Raw genomic sequence first — 18507 nt, forward strand, 5'->3', positions numbered from 1 at the left:
AAAGTGCCTTACAGAAGACAAGTGCTTCTCACCCTCCACTGGGCTGGCTGCAGAGAAGAGGCTCAGGGAAGACCTACTTCTTCCAAGTCCCCCCTCTCCCCATCAAACCCCAAGCACGGTCTACAGTGAAATGGCAGGCAGAGGACAGTGGCCAGGGCACCCAGCAACCAACCACCACCCAAGACCTCCCTATCAAAGGAAACACCCTGGCTGGCCTCCTGCTCCTGGGGTGAACTTAGGACACGAGAGATAGTCATGGGCCAGTAACAACATTCCCACTGGAGGCAAAACTTCTCCAGGAGGGAGTCATTGCTTTGGATTAAGCATTACTCTCTCTCACTCCTGCTTTTAAGATACAAACGTCCCCAAGAGGGTAGCACATTAAGTCCTTAATGTTGGATGTGGATGAACTTGCAAGGCTTTCTCTCTGTCCAGAAAGAATGGAAAAATCATGGAGATGCTGAGTAAGGTGGCAAGGCTGGGAGAGAAAGACTGACTTTATCTCCTTCACAGCTCTGCCCCTGCAGCCCTAAGGATGAAGCCAGCCAGACAACAGGTCTTCTCTGGGTCTAATGCCGTCTGGCCACATGCATTTGATTGGCCAATTGCATTTGACTTTAAACGTCACTTATCCACTCACCAAATATTTACTGCATGCCTATTACTTGCCAGGCACTGTTCTAATGCTGGGATTAGCCGTGAATAACAGTCAAAAACGTGTGCCCTCATGGGACTGTGATCTAGTCCTGCACTGCCCTGTGTGGCCACCACGTGAAATGTGGCTAGTCCAAATTGATAAAGGCTGTCAGTGTAAAATAAGCACCAGACTTCAAAGGTTTAGTACCAACAGAAAAATGTAAAACATACTAAAAACTTTGCAAATCACTTATATGTTGAAATGATAAGTTGGGGATATATTGAATTAAATAATGTATATGATTAAAATAAATTCCATACTTTTTAAAATGTAACAGAAAGTTTTAAATTTTATATTTCTTACATTGTATTTCCATTGGACAGTGCTGGTCTAGACAGTAAGTAGTTATATAAGAAAATATGTCATTTATGGATGATGATAAGAGCTAAGGAGGAAACCAACAGGGAAGGAGGATGAGTAGGCAGGGGGTTAATTTTTAGATAGGATGGCCAGATGAGCCTTCACGGAGAAGGTGACTTTGCCAGCTGAAGGAGCATGAAGATATCAGGAGAAGAGTTTTCCAGGCAGACAGAACTGCAAGTGCAAAGGCCCTGTGGTGAGAGTGTGCCTGGCATTTTGAGGAACATCAGGAGGCCAGTGTGGTTGAAGCAGAGTGAGATAGGGGAGAGTGGTAGGAGTTTAGGTGAGATAAATTTGGGGAGCTCAGTAAATATTGAGATCATGCAGGACCTCACTGGCCATTATAGGATGTTGGCTTTTACTCTGAGTGAGATTAGAAGCCAAAGGAGGGTGTCTGAGCAGAGAAGTGGAAAAAAATGGACTCCCTCTGGCCACCATATTGAGAACAGGCTACAGGGACAAAAGGGCAGAAGCAGAGACCAAGAAAGAAATGATCGTTCCTTGGACAAGGGTGGGAATGGGGCAGAGAGAAAAAGAGGCAGTCAGATCCAAAACATATGTCAAGGGTCGAGGTGACCAGATTTGGATGGACTGGACATGGAACATGAGAGACAGAGGACAAGGACTCCAGATCTTTTGTCCTGAGCAACTAGAAGGATGGTGTGTTAACAGTTTGCAAAAGTGGCCCCAATCCTTCCCTCCTGGTATGCACACCCCTCGCAAGGTGACTTTGTAGCCCCTCCCACCAACAGGCGGAATCTATTTCCCCACCTCTTGAATCTGGGCTTCACCATATGACTGGACTGATTTTGACCGATGTAGTGGAAGCGGTACCATGCGAGTTCTGAGCCTGGGCCTCAAAAGACCTTGCCGTTTCCACTCTCATTCAGACTCCCATATGACCAAGCCCAGGCTAAGCCACTGGAGGATGAGCGACCATGTGAAGCAGAGATAAGTTCCCAGCTGAGGCCAACCCAAATTATCAACCCACTAAACTGTGAGCTGAATAGATGGGTGTTGTCTTAACGCCAAGCTTTGGAATGGTTATCGTGCAGAAAAAATGCAAACTTGATACAGATGATGTTGCCATTTATTGAGGTGGAGACTCAATTTTTTTTATTATGCTGTGATTGTTTTGAATGAGTCTGGATGCTTACAGAGCAAAAGCCTTGCCTTCTCTCCCTGCAACACTCAGAGCGCCCTCAGGAAAGGGCTAGATGGAATCTGAGTGCTCAGTGCACACTTGGTGAATGGATGGATGGATGGATAGATGGATGGATGGATGGATGGATGGATGGATGGATGGATGGATTCATTCGATAGATGACTTATTAATCGGCTCCCTAAGCACCAGCCAGGTCCCCGATTTACCCTTCTCCTGACAAAGCCAGAAGAGCTTTAAATGCCTCTCCTCCTCCCCGCCACCCGCCTTCTACTCTGTCCAGAGTTTGCAGTTGAACCTCGATTTCCTAGAGCTTTCATCAGCGATAGCAACAGAGAAGTGAAACCCACACATCCCTGCGTTTCCTTGAGAAGGTGAAGCATTGATTTCTAGCCTGTTTTGACCTCCCACACCCAGCCTTTTCCCAGATGTGCTAGCAAATAACAAATCAATTGTTTTGAGTTCTTCTTTCTCTCCACCCCCATGACATGTTAATTAGCAGGGGAAATGCCAACAGCAAAGTCAAAAGGGCTGAGGACAATCCCCAGCCCTGAGTAGCCAGCTGGTGCAGCACTGGGCATCCTGACTTTCCACCCAGGGCTGGTGTCCTTTTCCAGGGCTTCGGGCACTGTTTTCTGCTCCCCTGCTTGTCTTTCTTCCACCCCAGGTGCTCCAGGTCCCTCAGGAACCCCACACGGGTGCCTCCATGATGATGCGCTGTATAATGTCGGTGCATCATGTCACCTCTTATAAAGCATTTCCCCAATGCAGCCAGCCCCACAAACATCCAGCTCAGTGAATTATGACACTATCCCCACTTTAGAGATGAAGGAACTGAGGCTCAGAGGGTTAGGTAGACTCACCCCACATCATCTGGCCCAGCGCTGGGAGTTTGGAGCCTGGTTTTCTGATTCCAAACCTGTCTTTCTTTCACTGTCAGCACCATCAAAGTATGTTCTCAATAAAGGGCCAAATACACTGAGGAGGCGGGGAGGGGGGCTCCTTAGGCAAATTGCTGGTAATTTTAGGTTAGGTCTCCCGTGGGCATTGAACCGATGTCAATCTCTGGCCGAGGTCATCCAGGCCTGGGGTGGGGGCACTTTGAAGAGACACAGGGACTCTCCCAGGCCCTGAAACTGCACCAGCCTGCATCTCTGGGGCTCCAGTCCTCTGAAGCTGTCCTCTGAAGCTAGCGGGGTATCCAAGAGCCAAGAATAAAGGCCAGTCGCCAGGTTCTTTAGAGGCCTCATGGGACTTGTAGCTCCAGTCAAGCCCTGATCCCATCCTAAGTCCTCATTTGCAAGGCTGTGGTGGATGAAATGAAGATGTTTATTGGAGGCAAGCTGGCCCCCACCAAACCTAACATGGCCTTTCAAGAGACCCTCCCCAGCTACCAATGTACCTCTCCCTCTCCGCCAGGGCAAGGGACTCCACATGCTGTGTGCCTTTCCCGAGTCTGGGGGGAGGCGTGTGGGTGTTGAGTGTATGTGAGTGTACACGTGTATCCACAACCTGCCCCGTGGCCTGCTGGGATTACTCAGGCCTGCCTGTTGGCTGTGCCTACACACAGTCCAGGTTTAACAGGTCAATTATTTTTTGTTAAGTACCTGCTCTATACCCAACACAATATGGGGGGGTGAAGTATTTTCCCTCGAGGGAAAGGCAAGTTGCATTTAAATGGGTCTTACTCACTCGCTGTGTGGCCTTAGGCAAGTAGCCTAGCCTCTCTGAATCTCCACTTCCCAACCTGCAAAATGGGCATAAGGATATTGCCATCTCTACCTCCAGGACTGTCCTGGATTCATTTGAGATACGCTGGGGTTAAAACACCTTGAAAATTGTAAAGTGACTTACACGTAATGAGGTCTAGTATCAAAGATGTTACAAGAAGCACATAGATGGGAAGAACCTGAGGATGCTGTAACAGTTTGAATTACATTGTGTGGTTTAGATTTCAGCACATGTGCAGCAGAAGCAAATACGCAGATGATTTCTGGAAGGATCCATGAGGCCTGGCAATGGTGGTTCCCCACGAGGAGAAACCTTGGGTGGCTGGGGGCAGAAGAGGGAGGGGAATGGGGTTTTATCTGTTTGTATACATCATTTTGTGCCCTATAACCTCTGTACCACGTGTATATATTTTGTGGTTGTTAAAATACAGAGTCGTTTTAAAAATAAAATAATAAAACACGTCCATATAGCAAAATAGGAAAGGTGGTCAACCTTCAAGGCTGTTCTGCCCCGCCTTTCTCATCCTCCCTCCTTCATCCCAGGTTCCCAGGACCTCCCACAACTGTTTGCCACTCCTCTCCCCAAATATCAACTCTTTGTCTCTCCCCACTTAAAAGACAAGCAGGCTGAAGTGCAAAGAAAGTAAACACCTTGCTGTCACACGTCCCAGGTGGCAGGGCTAACTCAAGGTGCATTTGGGCTCAGTTCTGTAGAGCTTCTCTGTTCCACAGGGCGTCCACCACCCCCAATCTGAAACCATAACTCCGATCTGCTGAGAAAGCGTGGGGAGGCCCTACAGCCATGACTTCAGGCCTGTCTGACATCCACAGCAGGCGTACTCTGCGGTGGAAAGGGTCTTTCCAGGGCCCCTCGGATGTCACCACATATCTACTTCAGGATAAGGCTGGGTTCCAGTGACGGTGCTTGGGGTGTGAACTTGGGAATCAGGGTCAGGCAGCTGCCTTATTCTAATTCTACTCAGGAGAGAAGAGGACTTGGCAGGTTTCCCAGCTTGCAATGTTTTAACCAAACAATTTTGAAAACTGAGTTCAAGACCTGTCACCCGAAGCAGCAAGCTTTAGCAGAGTGCCAAGGAGCCTAGCTCCCCCTGGCTAAGGTGGGAAGGCCAGAAACACCTCCAGCTTCTGAAAGAGAGGGAGGTATTGAACGTGAGGCATCCCTCATGTGAAGCAGCCCAAGGCCTCAGGAATTCTGTGGGGGGTGGGGGAGTTGAGAATACTTGTCAGGGACAGGGAGGACCTGCCAGTGACCTTGGCCAGGGGCTACACTTTGGGCTTCTGTGGTCTCATCTGTAACAGGGCACAGTGACACCTAGCCCACAGCTGTGACGTCTGGAGCACGGAAGGCGTGCACTCCATGTCGGTTGCTGGCGGTGTCTCCACTTCCACGACAGCTCCTGCAGAGGTGGCCTGTCCCCCTCCGAGAGTGCAAGAGTGCGGGGTGGTCAGGCCTTTCGGCAATTGCCATTCCTGTCTGCCCTGCATGCCCTGGAGGGGGAACATTTCACAGCCAACATGTGTCTCAGAGCCCCCCGCTGCTGGGGGAGCTGGGGAGAGGAGCGCCGCGAGCAAGAAGCAGCAGACAAATGAGGCAGCCTCCGGGCAGCATGACTGAGCGCCGGCTGCCGGGGAGCCCTCGCCACACCGTGAGCTGCATGCAGGACAGGGCTCAGCTCCCAGAGGGAGGTTTGGCAGGAGGGTGCCTGCTCTCTGCTCTGACTCCCGCTGTCTTCAGAGCCTGACAGGCAGCTATGAGCTGCTCTGAGAGTCAAAGACAGTGGCAGACAGGCAGGGACATATTTACCAGCAAGCTTAGTGGTGAGTCTCTGAGGCTGCCAGGCAACCATGAGACCAGGGTTGCTGGCTTGTCTCCTGCCCGTTGAACAGTCAGCCCAAACCAGGATGTGTCTCCACAACCCTGAGGCCCCTGGAGTCCACACTTTCCCCAACCAGGACACACGGTCGGTCGGTCGGTCGGTCGGTCGTGGCAGGGCTCAGGGACAGTTGCCCAGCGTGAGATCTGATTTTGAAGAATGGGGGTGGGGAGACTCAAGCTTGGGGGCAGGGACTGTGCTTTGATTACCAAGGCTCTGAGATGAGATGAGCCGTTCTCTCCTGCTGAGCTTGAGATCTGCACTTGGGGAAGAGAGGGCGTTTAAAAATAGCATGACTGACTTGAATACCTCTGCTTCCTGCCTGCTGCAAGTCAGATCCAATTACTCTGCTGACAAGAGGCTTTTAGCCCAGGGAGCCTGGCATCCTGGATGCCACTCCAGGGTGCTGGACACCATGGTGCCCTAGACCCTCCCCTCCCAAAGGGCATCCAAGGGTCCAGGAGAAAGGGACCAAGGAGAGGCAAAGGTCACATACACACACAGCCCAGCCCAAGGTCATCATCGGGGCACATCCAGCTACTTGATTGAATCTGGTTTCCTTGAACACCCTCCAACTTTTGTTCACATTGGGTGAACAGTCCTAAATATCTGACCCATGCCTGAGCTTCCACCAGTAGAGCTCCACCCCTCCGGAATCCCTCAAGAAGATACAAGCGACCCTCCCCGGGATAGGTACTTGCTCAGAGTTGAAGACACACATAGAATGTCAACTCCACGAGGCAAGGCTTCCACGGTCTAGTTCACTTCTGACACACAGTCGGTACTTAACAAAGGTGTGTTGAAATGAATGGATCAGTAGCAAAGGGGATTTGGCAGGAAAATGCAAATGACTCCATGCAACCTCTCTTACTGCAAGAGTGAGAAATAATCAACTGACCCAGAAATACATGTCCCACTAATCACGGCCGCATGGCATCATCTCATCAGCAAAGGCCTGATACAGGGGCCTCTAGGAAATGTGTCTCTTTCCTTTCTCCAGCCAATGTCACTACATCTTTCAAACTCACCCAGCCCAAAGCAACTTGCCAGTTGACCCTGTTAAACCAGCAAATGCTAGAGCTGCGGCTCTCTCCTGCCAGGCCTCAGCCCGCCTTCTTCATGGAGCGGTCCTCTCCTTTCTACTCTGGTTCTCTCCCTTCCTTAAACTCTCGAAATTATTGGATGCTTGGGGAAGGCAAAGTAAGAGAGCTGCCACCAAGTAGGGGAGGAGGGTGCCTGGAACCATCAGGCATGTGTTGCATGTCTTGACTATGACACTTGTCACTTTCCACCCCATGTTTGTCACAAGGAGCCTTGTCTTAGCAACTTCCCCAGGGTAGAGGCAGGGTCTTGGTCATCTGCCACCTACACACAGCCAGCACCTGGCACACACTGGTGCCCAGGAGATGTTTAATTAATGAGTGTGTATGGAGGGGACCCCGGGGGGGTCCTGTAAACATTACAAAGGCACGTGTAGAAAATCAAGGGATTACTTGCTGACCACGTTTATTAGCCTGAACAATTGAAGAAAGGATGCAGAAAGCGAATTCACCACGTGCCACTTCAATGATGAAAACTGGGGGACAGTGGCACTTCCACTCTCTGGGTCTGTTTACACTTCCTCTGTGATGGATTTCCACTCGTTTGTCTGTCAGGGAGGCCCTCCCTCGCTCGAGCTAAGCCCATGGGCGGTTATGGGTGACAGCTTTGAGTGTTTCCAGGCAGGGCTCCAGGTCACAAGCAAGATGTAGGCCCCAACACCTCCCTAGGGTAAAATTCCACCAAGAATCAGGAGTCTCGTGAAGCTAATGAATGATGACCCCAATCCTGAAGGCAGTATGCAGAACTCTGGACTGTGAGTTTGCCCTTCAGTCTCACGGCCTAAGGGGCTCTGACCTTCACCATAACACACACAGCTGGCTGGCTGGCTCCTCCTCCACCTCCACCCCGACTGTGGAGAGCCAGGTGTGTGGACACAGAAGTTGGAATGACGACAGTTGCTGGCTTATCACAGGTGAGACACTGAGCACCTAGAACTCTCTCTCATTCAATCATTCTCATTCTCTCTCTTTCACTGGGACCAGCTGGAGAGCAGAAAAGCATGGTGCAAGGAGAGGAGCATGAAGCCAAGCCCAGCTAAGCATCTGGTGGCTTAAGAAATGGAGCAGAAGCAGAGCAGGACCCTGACATGTAATCTTAGAGGTGGAAGGTGTATTGGAGAGATCATCAAGACCTCCCCCACCAGCCTCGCCAAATCAGTGAAATGGCAGGGCCCACAACTTGGCAGTAGGATTCTAATTTGGTGCAACCTCTATGGAGAGTTATTTGGCAATGGCCATGAAAATCACAAATGCACAAGCCTTGTCAGCAGGCGACTCCACCTGGTATCCTACAGGTAAATGCATACATATAAAGGTATGTGCACAAAATGTGCACCATTTCTCATAAGAAGTGCAAAAGGCTGAAACAACCAAATGCCCATCAATAGTGAACCATGTGTTCAGGGAACACTGTACAGTCATGAGAAAGAATGACCGTGATCTCCAAGATGCCTTGAAGTGAAGAAAGCAAAGACTCTAAAAGGCCCTCCAAATCCTTCATTTATAAATGGGAAGGCTAAGACGCAGGGTGAGGAATGAGTTGCAGAAAGCCACCCCTGGGCTACTAGAAGCAGTTCTGTGCTGGGACCCAGGCCACCTGACGGCCAGTACAGAAGTCCCGCCACTGCACCACAATTTCCACCCTACTCAGATGTGGCCAGGAGTCCACAGCCTCTTAGCCTCCCCACCCTGATACTTAACGACCCAGAGTCAAACTAGCCTTTCTCTATGAAATCCAAACTTGTAGTGGCGGTGCTCTGGTACCTTCCCTCCTGTTCTGTCCTTGACTAAACCAAGGAAGAGTGTGTCACCACTTTTCCCTGTAGATGTGCCCCAAACCTCAAAGCATCCTTTGATCCCCTGCCTTCCCGCCTTCTCGGAAGATGACACCAGTCAAAGAAGATTGTTTATTCTAGATTGTGGTGGCTGCTCCCTAGAACACCATCCTGTTTTTTCCCCCCTTAAGTGGAAAAACACCTTGCAGACTATCTTTTCTTTTGCGGCAGTGGAGCCATCAACATTCTTTTTCTCAATCTCAAAGGCTTGTGGTTATAACGATGGCTCATATTTATATTGGACCCACTGTGTGCCAGGTTCTGCCAGATGCTTTACACATATTGATGCCTACAATGCTGAGGACTCCATGGTGTAGCTACTGTTATTATCCCCTCTTACTCAATGAGGAAACCTAGGTAGAGCAAGGGCACATAACATGCCCACAGACAAACTTGAAGTAGGAAATGGCCCTGAGGGCATCTAGGCAGTAAGTAGAGAACTGAGACTTGAAACAGAAACCACAATTTGCAAAAAGGCCTGTGCAGTGACTCATAAAACAGTTAAATGGCACAGCACAGACTATCTAAGCTCAAATTCTTTTGACAGCAGCTCATTCACACCCATATGTTCCAAGATAAGACCACAGACAAACTGATCTGACAGCAGTTCCAACTAGGCTTGTGTGTTCTAAAGATATGACTTCTGACTGTTCCAGCAAGGCCCTAGTTTAGCAACTCTGACCAAGACCGTGCTATAATTAACTCCAGCCACCAAACTCCATAAGCGCCCCTTCCTTAATGCCTCCTTTTGAGGTGCCCCGCAGTTTCCCATGGTATGTGCTCTCCCTTGCTGCATCAGGCTAATACGCCTGACTTTGTTTGGCTACGGGTGTATTCTTGGTGGTCTTGGTTGGTGGGCTTTAATGGGATAGACCTGGAATTTGAACCTAGGAAGTCGGTCTGTGTGCTGAGTGTTCCACATCTATAGGCGTTCTACACTCCAGGCTGGCATTATAGATGCCAGTCAAATTGGCCCAAGATCAGCTCTGGCTCTGGGTAGGAGGGAGGTTGGGCCAGGGATGGCAAGGCAAGGCTGCTCCTTGGCAGATCCCCCCTCCATCTCCTGCGGCCTCTTCACTGTTCCTTAAAGCAGACCTGAGATTCCTCCTGCCTACCGTCCCCTGAATCAGCAGCTTCTGTGGCAGCATCTTTATCAGGCACCTCCATGGTTCCCTACTCCTCCCAGGGCAGATGCTACCCTTCACATCTGCCTCCAGCCTACTACCCCTGCCTGCCCAGCTACTTCCAGGCCTCCAGACATGCTGGAGCTTTCTTACCTCCAAACATCTCCCCAGGCTGTTTCCCCAGTCTGAGATACAACCCCTCCCCGAACATCCATCTGCGAAGACTTCAAAGCTCAGCCACAACCCCACCTCTTCCAGAAGGGCTTCTCTGCCCACCCCACTGGGCCTTCACCACCTTGGATTCCTGAAGACACCATCAATCTCTGTGCTTCTCAGTAGGCAAGGCTCTCCCAAGCAGCCTGTGACATTTGTGATGACACAATACCTGTGTTGTCACCCAACTTTTCCCCCCTGCACGGATCTTATCACTTCAAGTGGAAAGTATGCTCCTTCCAGGCAGAAATTACCTGACATGCTACAAGGCATCAAGCCCAGTGCCAGCTCCCAGCAAGTGCTTCCCAGCTCTTAATTTTAAAAATCCAGCTATGATAGCAGCTGTGATTCATTTTTTTTGCCCCATGTAAGCCACGGCTAGAGCCGCAGGTCTGGAAATGGCATCTGCAATATAAGGGATTAACCTTCAACTTAAAAAACAAAACTAAACTAAACAAGACCTCATCTGCCCAGAGAGAAAATCTAGAGGGAAGTGCCAACAGGTTGGTTATGGTCCTGTTGAATGACGGGATTAGGAATGACATTTTCCAAATTTATTGTTACATGATTTTATAACGGCAGAAGAAATAAAGCCATATAATAATAATAAAGACAATATGTACTAAAGAGGAAGCACAGGTGAGCAAAGCAAGAAAGAGCTAATCCCCAAAAGCCAGCTGTCGGCAGCAGAGCTTGGGGGGATGTCAGGAGACTGGTTGGGGTGGGGGGGTGCAGGGGCTTGTACCTCCAAAGGGCTGGGTGGGTCTGCCGCCGATGTCTGGGCCAGAGCTGGTCTCCCACCCTGTGGGGTGAAGGTCGCATGTGCCCTGGAAAGAGAGGCAGCAGCCCTTGTCACCTATCCCCGTACTTCAAATAGATCTCAAGCACAGGGGAATTCGAGCAAATCAAAGGAAGCCCAACTGTATGCGGTAGGATGCAATTTATAGTATGCATGTCCCCCCAAGAGGTGGCAGAGGCAGGGGCAAAAGAAAAGTTCTAGAAGGTTTTAGATAACTCTTAAATAAGAGCTCCATAAATAGTCATTTTTAAAGGGAAACTAGGCTGTTCGGGGACAGAACGAGGATATGATGTCAGGAAAGACAGCCATGCTCTGCCTACCCTACCCCCGGGTGTCCCCCTCAGCATCAGGGTTCCGGGCTGGGCAAGCCAGCGCCTGGAGCTGTCCAGGCCCGGGAGCCAGCCATACCCTGCCCCAGGGACGCAACTCCCGTGGGACAGGACGGGAGCATAAGGGCCCCCGACATGTGACCTCATTGCCGAGCGGGGGCCCTGTGGCCAACCTCAGAACTTGGGCTCACCTCTGATCCTTCTCTGGTCCCCCTTGTCAGCCAGGGCGCACTGAGAGCCCCCTGCCCCAGATCTTGGCGCTCTAGTCCCTAACCTGCCACCAAGGGCGGGGTGACCCGGGTAAGTCAGGTTTCTCATGTCCAGTGAGCCAGACAAGAGGCTCACGAGGAACTCTCGTTCCGAGCCTTCATTCCACTCCAAGGACACCCTCTCTCGTGTTTCCTGGAAGCCTGGAATTAGGAAGGACAGAAGGGCTGCAAGTCCCTCAGAGGATCGGCCTCAGTCAGCCAGCCCCAGCCAGCGCCCTAGCCAAGAGCCTGCGGGCTTGGCGGCAGTTAGGGGTTGGGAGCCCCCCCAAGTGGGGCCCCTTGACTGTGGAGTCCGGCACTCAGTGTCCTGATGGCAGCCACCCCCAGGAGGACGAGGAGGGGCCGGAGTAACGCAGCAGGAGCAGCTCGTGGGTGGGGGTGGGGGTGAGTAAGGGCAGCCGTGCGCCAGTGAGTGTATGAATGTGGGCAAGTGAATGAGTGAGGGTGAGTGTGTCAGGATGATGGGCGTGTAAATGGATTGCAGGAGCGCATGAGTGGGTGAGGGTGTACACAATATGTGTGTGTGCTCGTGTGTGTGCAATGGGAGCATGTAAGTGTGTCTGAGAGGAAAGTGGGTGTGGATGTGTGCAAGGGTGTATATTGTGTGTGTGGATGTGTGAGAAAAGTGCGGGCTGAGTGTGTAAAGAGGCACAAATGTGTGTGTGTGTGAGTGTGTGAGGGCGTACGGCTATGTACACATAAGTGAGCGCATGTGTTCTGTGTGTGGATGCGTGTACAAGGGTGCACATGTGTCACAGCCCCAGGGAGCAGCTCACCTGGGAGGGAGGAAGGGAACATCGGTTCTGCAGGGAAGTTTATTGCAGGGAAGGTCGTACACACAAATAACTGTACGAAACATCCGCCCTCAAAACAGTAAACCCAGAATCTCTCCCACCAGTCCCGACTGTAAGAAGTTCTTTGTCTGGGTGTCCCATGTACACTTCAGACTCAATTCATCCAAATCAAATTATTTTCCCTTCCTTCCCACCTGTTCCTCTGCCCTGGGGGTGTACAGAACTCACCGGGACCCATGACTGGGTCCTGGGAACCTTCCAATGGTTTCTCCCTGACTCTCTCTCCTCCACCCTTTCTGTCCACTCCCTCACCCACTTCTGTGGTTCCCGTCACCTCTACAACTACTGGCGCCCTCCCACCGCCTCAGCTGTGTCTGCTGCTCTAGTTGTCCCCGTTGTCCCCACCTGGACCACTACTCTGGCCCTCGCTGGCCCATCTGCCCCTCGGGCCTCCACTGCCATGCACACTCCAGCCAGGCCGCCTTCCAGGAGTCAGCCCATCGGCTTGCAGAGCTCCGTGCCTCCCAGCAGCTGCTCCGACTACGTCCCTAGCCACAGGCGCTCTACTGCTGGGGAGCCTCAGAGCTGAAGGCTAGCTCACCTCTCAGATAAAAATTCCATCACGCGGGCTTCCCTGGTGGCGCAGTGGTTGAGAGTCCGCCTGCCGATGCAGGGGACACGGGTTCGTGCCCCGGTCCGGGAAGATCCCACATGCCGCGGAGCGGCTGGGCCCGTGAGCCATGGCCGCTGAGCCTGCGCGTCCGGAGCCTGTGCTCCGCAACGGGAGAGGCCACAGCGGTGAGAGGCCCGCGTACCACAAAAAAAAAAAAAAAAAATTCCGTCACGGGACACTCAACAAGTCACTCAATTTCTAGCAACCCAGTCCACCATACTATACACAGTAGATGAGTTCCAAAACAACAAACTCATTTGATGAATCAGCTCTTACATCAGAAGAAATTCTATGATAAACCTCATCCCCCCCAAAAAAAATGGGTTTTGCCATATTAGACTTAAAGTAAAGCTTAGCTCTGCAGGACAGTAGAAGGAACACAGACTTTGAAGCTAAACAAAGCCAGATGTGAATTCTGCATGTATCACATAGCCATCCCAGCTGTGTGACCTTGAGCACCTCCCTTAACGTCTCTGAACTTCTCAGCCTCAGTTTCTTCAACTCAAAACTGGAGCTTTACTTCAAGTTTGGTGAGAGTAAAATGATATAATGAATACTGAATGCATTGCATGTCTGACACAAAATAAGTGTTTAATATCTGTTACTCTCCTTCCACCACCTTTTCTCCTGTCCTTGACCTACATCCATCAAATTAGTGAGAATTCATTGGATTAAGTTCAAAAGAGTAAGGGAGCCACTCAGCCCATTCACTGAACTACATCTTCCAACTACATTAAATTACAGCGCCGCACAAACAAGGAACTTGCCAATGGGACCCCAGAACTACTGTGCAATTTCTGAGGAAACAAGAATCGCAGCAGAGGGGCAGACGTTTCAGACTGTAAATTGTGTTTAAATTTTCCCACAAGGAAAAAAGATGAAAGGCAGAAATTTTAAATTAGAATATAAAACACCTTGACAAATTTTTAATGGATTTTAAAATGGTTTGTGATGACTTAAAAAGGGAAGGAGGAGCAAGAGGGGACTGATAATCACCAGGGACCAGCAAGTTCCCTAAAGAATGAGCTTTGGTGATGGGGTCACCTGGGCTGGGAGATGAAAAACACAAGAGTGTAATGGATGTGATTTTCACCAGGCATCTGACAGATTGCACAAGGAAGCATGCAATAAGTATCCACTGAAATGAATGAGTGAGAAAATTGAATTAGACTGTTATGAAATGTTTGTAGATAAAAATAGGAAATGTCATGTGGGTAATAGATACTACACTCAGATGAGTTGGTCCAATGAGCGTTATTGTCAACCTACAGGCAGGGAAGAGGGGAGGAGGAGGGGGCGGGACGGCTCTCTCCAGGACACTCCTTGGGCATCTGTGCTTAGGCTTGGCCTGTCCACATTTCCACCAGTTACTTGACTGAAGATCTACTGTCAGATTTATCAGGTTTGAAGATATCCTAACCTGGGAGGGATGGACCTTTTGCTAGGTGACAGACTCTGGCTTCCATGAGATTCCAATGGCCTAGAAGCATGAATAAACCAACAAGATGAAATCTCATCGGCATAGATGGAGAAGCCAAGGCTCTGTTCAAAACCTCTGCCGGAGGGCTGGAGGGGAGGCCTGCCTGATGGCACCAAAGTGAACGTGAGCCATGAGTTTTTGAGTGTGACGAGCTCAACAGGAGCCATGGGACTTGACTGGAAAAGGGTCACACAATCTTAATATCAATAATTAGACTCATGGCACTGAGACCAGAGCAAGCGCTCTCCAGTGCTTTGAACACCAGGAAGGTTCAAAGCACGTGGAGCCCTGGGAGCCATCTTCAAACACCAGAAGGTCTGTCCCAGGACAGAGGACACGTGACTTCTATACAGCTCAAGTGGGTAGAGCTTAGGGTTGCCAGTTAGCAAACAAAAATACAGGCTACTCAGTTAAATCAGAATTTCAGATAAACAATGAATGATTTTTTAGTATAAGAATGCAATATTGGGGACATATTGATTTAAAACTCCATTCGTTGTTTGCCTGTGATTCTAATTTAACTGAACATCTTGTATTTTATCTGGCAACCCTAGTGAAGCTGGGGTTGGAGAGTAGAATTTAGAGGAAGCCAGGTTCTAACTGAATGTTAAATTGTTTAACAGCCCATAGTATATAGTACATGCTCAGTAAGTACCTGATCTAATAAATGAATTACTAAGTGATCAAGAAGAGCTAACCAACAGGGAAGAGATGATTTCACAGGTATATACATATGTCCAAACCTATCCCATTGTACAGTTTAAATATGTTCAGTGTATTGTCTTTTTTTTAAAATGGAAAAGGGAAGACTGGATTGCCTCACACGCGATGTGGGAGACCTTTCCGAGACAAAGTTCAGCCCAAAGCCTCTCGTTGGGTAGCAAGAAGAGGTTTTCTGAGTTTGCATCAGATTTATGGTTTCCGACTTCTTTTCTGTGTAAATAGATCTTCCTGAGAGCCTCCCCCCACCCCCGCCCAGCATAGAGTAAATAAAAGCAGATGGCTGTTCCCACAGTGTAAAGCCCCCAACTTTGGCAGGAGATGCTTGTCATCAGCTGGACGCCTGGACCCTGCATGGGTCTTCCTGCCCTATTTGAGGACCATAGGAGGCAACACCTCCACGGCCTCCTCAACTCTAAGGTCCCGGGTGCCAGGAAGCTCCACTAGCCTGATGCCATGATTTGTCACTTAAAGGGCAGCCCTGCTGGTGGCTGACATTTGTTAAAGAGGGTTTAGTGGGAAGATCAGAGGACGAGGTGAGACCCAGTTCCCTTCACGTGTGCCTTCACTGTCGTCTGACCCAGGAGTGGGCCAGGCCCTGCTGCACCGCGTAACACGGTGACCCCAGGCGAGTCACTTTCCCATTCAGAAGGGCATGAGGCACTTGCTTAGGTCCTTTTTGCTCTCATGCTCTTGGATCCATTATAGAATTTAAATACAAAGAACCTTCATTCCTAATTAAGGGACACTGAGATCTGGAAAATTCCACAATAAGGAAAAAATGTCCTTGAGTGACCCCCGGTGGTTGGAGAAGTGGCGGCGGGGGAGGAACGCTGTTTCGCGGCGGCCTTGGACCACCTCGGCTGGAATCTGCTGATCTGCTGAGTTTTGTGTGACCTATAGAGCAAATGGGAGGCCCCAGGCCAGGCCTGGGCTGCTGTGGCTGCTGAAGTGGCCCCCTGGGAAATGGACCCACTTCCCGGGTCCTGGCTCTCAGACAGGGCCTGGTAGCAGGCTTTGCCCTCGCCTCTGAGCAGGCCTGAGCAGGCCCCTGGGGGCCTAGGCCCAGCCTTCCTGCACCCTTGCCTTCCCCTGGGTTCTAGGCTCATGTCCCATGGCACTGGGACTCTCAGCCTACACAGTACGCCCCTCCTTGCCTTGTGGGGATGTCTGACCTTGCAGCATTTCCAGTACAAGGCTTAGCTTTGATGGTGACGATCTTTGCCTCTAATGGCTTCAGCCTCCCTGTAGCCCATCCCCCCGACACACACACACCTTCCACCTCTGCCCATCCAAAAGCCGCTCTCCCCAGTAATCCCGGGGCGGGGTGGGGATCGTAAATGCCTCCAAGCCTAATCCTGAGCCCCTAACCAGCATATTTTGTTCAACAGAAGACCAAGGAGGGAAAAATGCAAAGGGTGGAAGGGCGGGATTTAGCCTCACAAGCATAGTGGCAGGGCTGCTGACAAGCTGGCACAATCTAGGCCGTGTCCCGACCCAGGGAGACGACAGAGCAGCCCTGGCAGACTCAGGCCACCGCACTAACAGACACAGGGATGTTCCGTACAGCTGGGGACCACGCGGATAGGGGCTGCCTAGAAACAGCACTATACAGGCCATGTTTTTCCCTATTTCTGTGGGTCACCCAATCTAACAAATTGCCCAGCAACAGACCGAAGGTCCCCATTTGATCTGAGTCAGAGAGGGATGGAGGCCGTACAAGCACTCCTTTAGCAGGCCAGGAAGAAGCTGGCAGAGTCCTTAATAAAGTCAGAGCTATTTGCCAGGAACCTGCTGGGTGGCCCATCGCTCTTCTGAGGGACCCAGAGAAGTGAGCAATCACGTCTCTGCCCTCCATGCGGACACTGGCCAAGCCCAAGTACAAAGACGTGGTCAGAGTAAAAGGCTCAGAGGAGAGAAGCTGATGAGAGGGGAGAAATATCCGGCCCATTCTCAAAAGTCAGGCCAGGACATCCAAGCACCAGAAATGAAGCCAGTGGAGGGTAAAGCAGTGGGATGAGGGCCGCACCTGAGCTTGGGGGTGCCCTGTCTAAGAGCAAGAGTGCCCAGCATTCCAGGGGCCTGACGACCAGAACACGGAGTCTGGGCCTGTATCTGCTCCTCACTAACCCTATAAGCCTCAGTTTCTTTATATGTAAAACGGAGTGAGGTCGCTTGTCCCAGTAACCTTCCAAGAAGGTGTACACAAAAGTGCTTTGGAAAAGCCAAACACAGTGTAGAACGTGAGGGGTCAGTATCAGGGAATTCGAGAGAAAATGAGAGTAACAGTCAGAGCCCGGTGAGAAGAATAAGAGTGGGGCCTGGACAGGAAGGAAGAAAGCACCCCAACGCTGGATGGGCGGCTGTTAAATCTGAAACACAGAATCGGAGCATGTGTCCTGAGATGTCGTTAACCAGGGCATGGCCTCGGGTGAGTTAATTCCCTGCTCCGCATCTCCACATCCTCACCTATAAAATGAGATGCCTTCCTTTTGAACAGTCTACGACTCCAGGGACTCTGGTGGCCCTCCTGGAGGTAAGAGAGGAAGAAGCCAATACCTGCCTCCAGGACAGGCCGCAGGCCACACTGGACACTGTCATTGTCAACTGACCCTGCCTTTTATTGCTGGCCCCTTCTCTTCCTTCCTATCAACGCCTACCCATCCACATTAGTTAATCAGATAAAATAGGTCTCCCCAGGGAGTCACATGCCTTCCCTTCCCTGCCCACCGCACCCCCCCAACCCCTGTTCAAGTGTACACACTCCCAGAAGGCCTCACTGCCTGATCCAGTCTAGCGGGGGTGTTTGATGGAAAAGTGCACCCGAGTTCCACTACCTACTTACTGCCTGTGTGACACTGGGCAGTGCTTCTCCTCTCAGGCTCCACTGTTCCCATCCAGAAAATGGGCACAGGTATCCCTACTCAACCAACCCCATAGGGCAGCAGAGAATTCTAGGAAAAGCCTGTAGTTGAAGGTATTGCACAATCATAAAACACCGAAGCAGTTTCTCAGGTCCTCCTGGGGACGTTGTTAAATGCAGGTTCCCAGGCCCCGTGGCAGGTTTGCTGAGCCAGCATCTCTGGAGCCATTCCCAGGAGCCCACACCTCAACAAGAACTCCCTGGAGCTGCTTTAGCACGTGCCGTTTCAGGACCACTGCCTTACATGCGTGTCCTGTGCAGGTACTAGATGTTGGTGACATGTCTCGTGTGAGATGGGGATCCAAGGAGGAAGGACAGAAGCCAGAGAGAGAAAGGACAGTGGGCAGCCACCCACCCAGGAGCGCTGAGTGGAGGAGGAAGGAGTCACAGCATTCAGGATATTC

The 18507-nt window shown here is 50.8% G+C and overlaps 1 protein-coding gene across 5 annotated transcripts in view; it reads right to left on the reverse strand.

Moving 5' to 3' along the window:
- Positions 1-18507, reverse strand: part of ARK2C (arkadia (RNF111) C-terminal like ring finger ubiquitin ligase 2C) — a 107266-nt gene that overhangs the window by 30493 nt on the left and 58266 nt on the right. Inside the window, exon 1 of one of the 5 annotated variants that reach the window (XM_067014920.1) lies at positions 10862-10932. The exons of the other annotated variants lie outside the window; for them this stretch is intronic. The gene's annotated coding sequence lies outside the window, so the exon portion shown is untranslated. Of the gene's footprint in view, positions 1-10861; positions 10933-18507 lie in introns of those variants that run through there. 5 annotated transcript variants of the gene reach the window in all.

Source organism: Kogia breviceps, chromosome 15 (genome assembly GCF_026419965.1).
Source record: "Kogia breviceps isolate mKogBre1 chromosome 15, mKogBre1 haplotype 1, whole genome shotgun sequence".
Classification (NCBI taxonomy): domain Eukaryota; kingdom Metazoa; phylum Chordata; class Mammalia; order Artiodactyla; family Physeteridae; genus Kogia; species Kogia breviceps.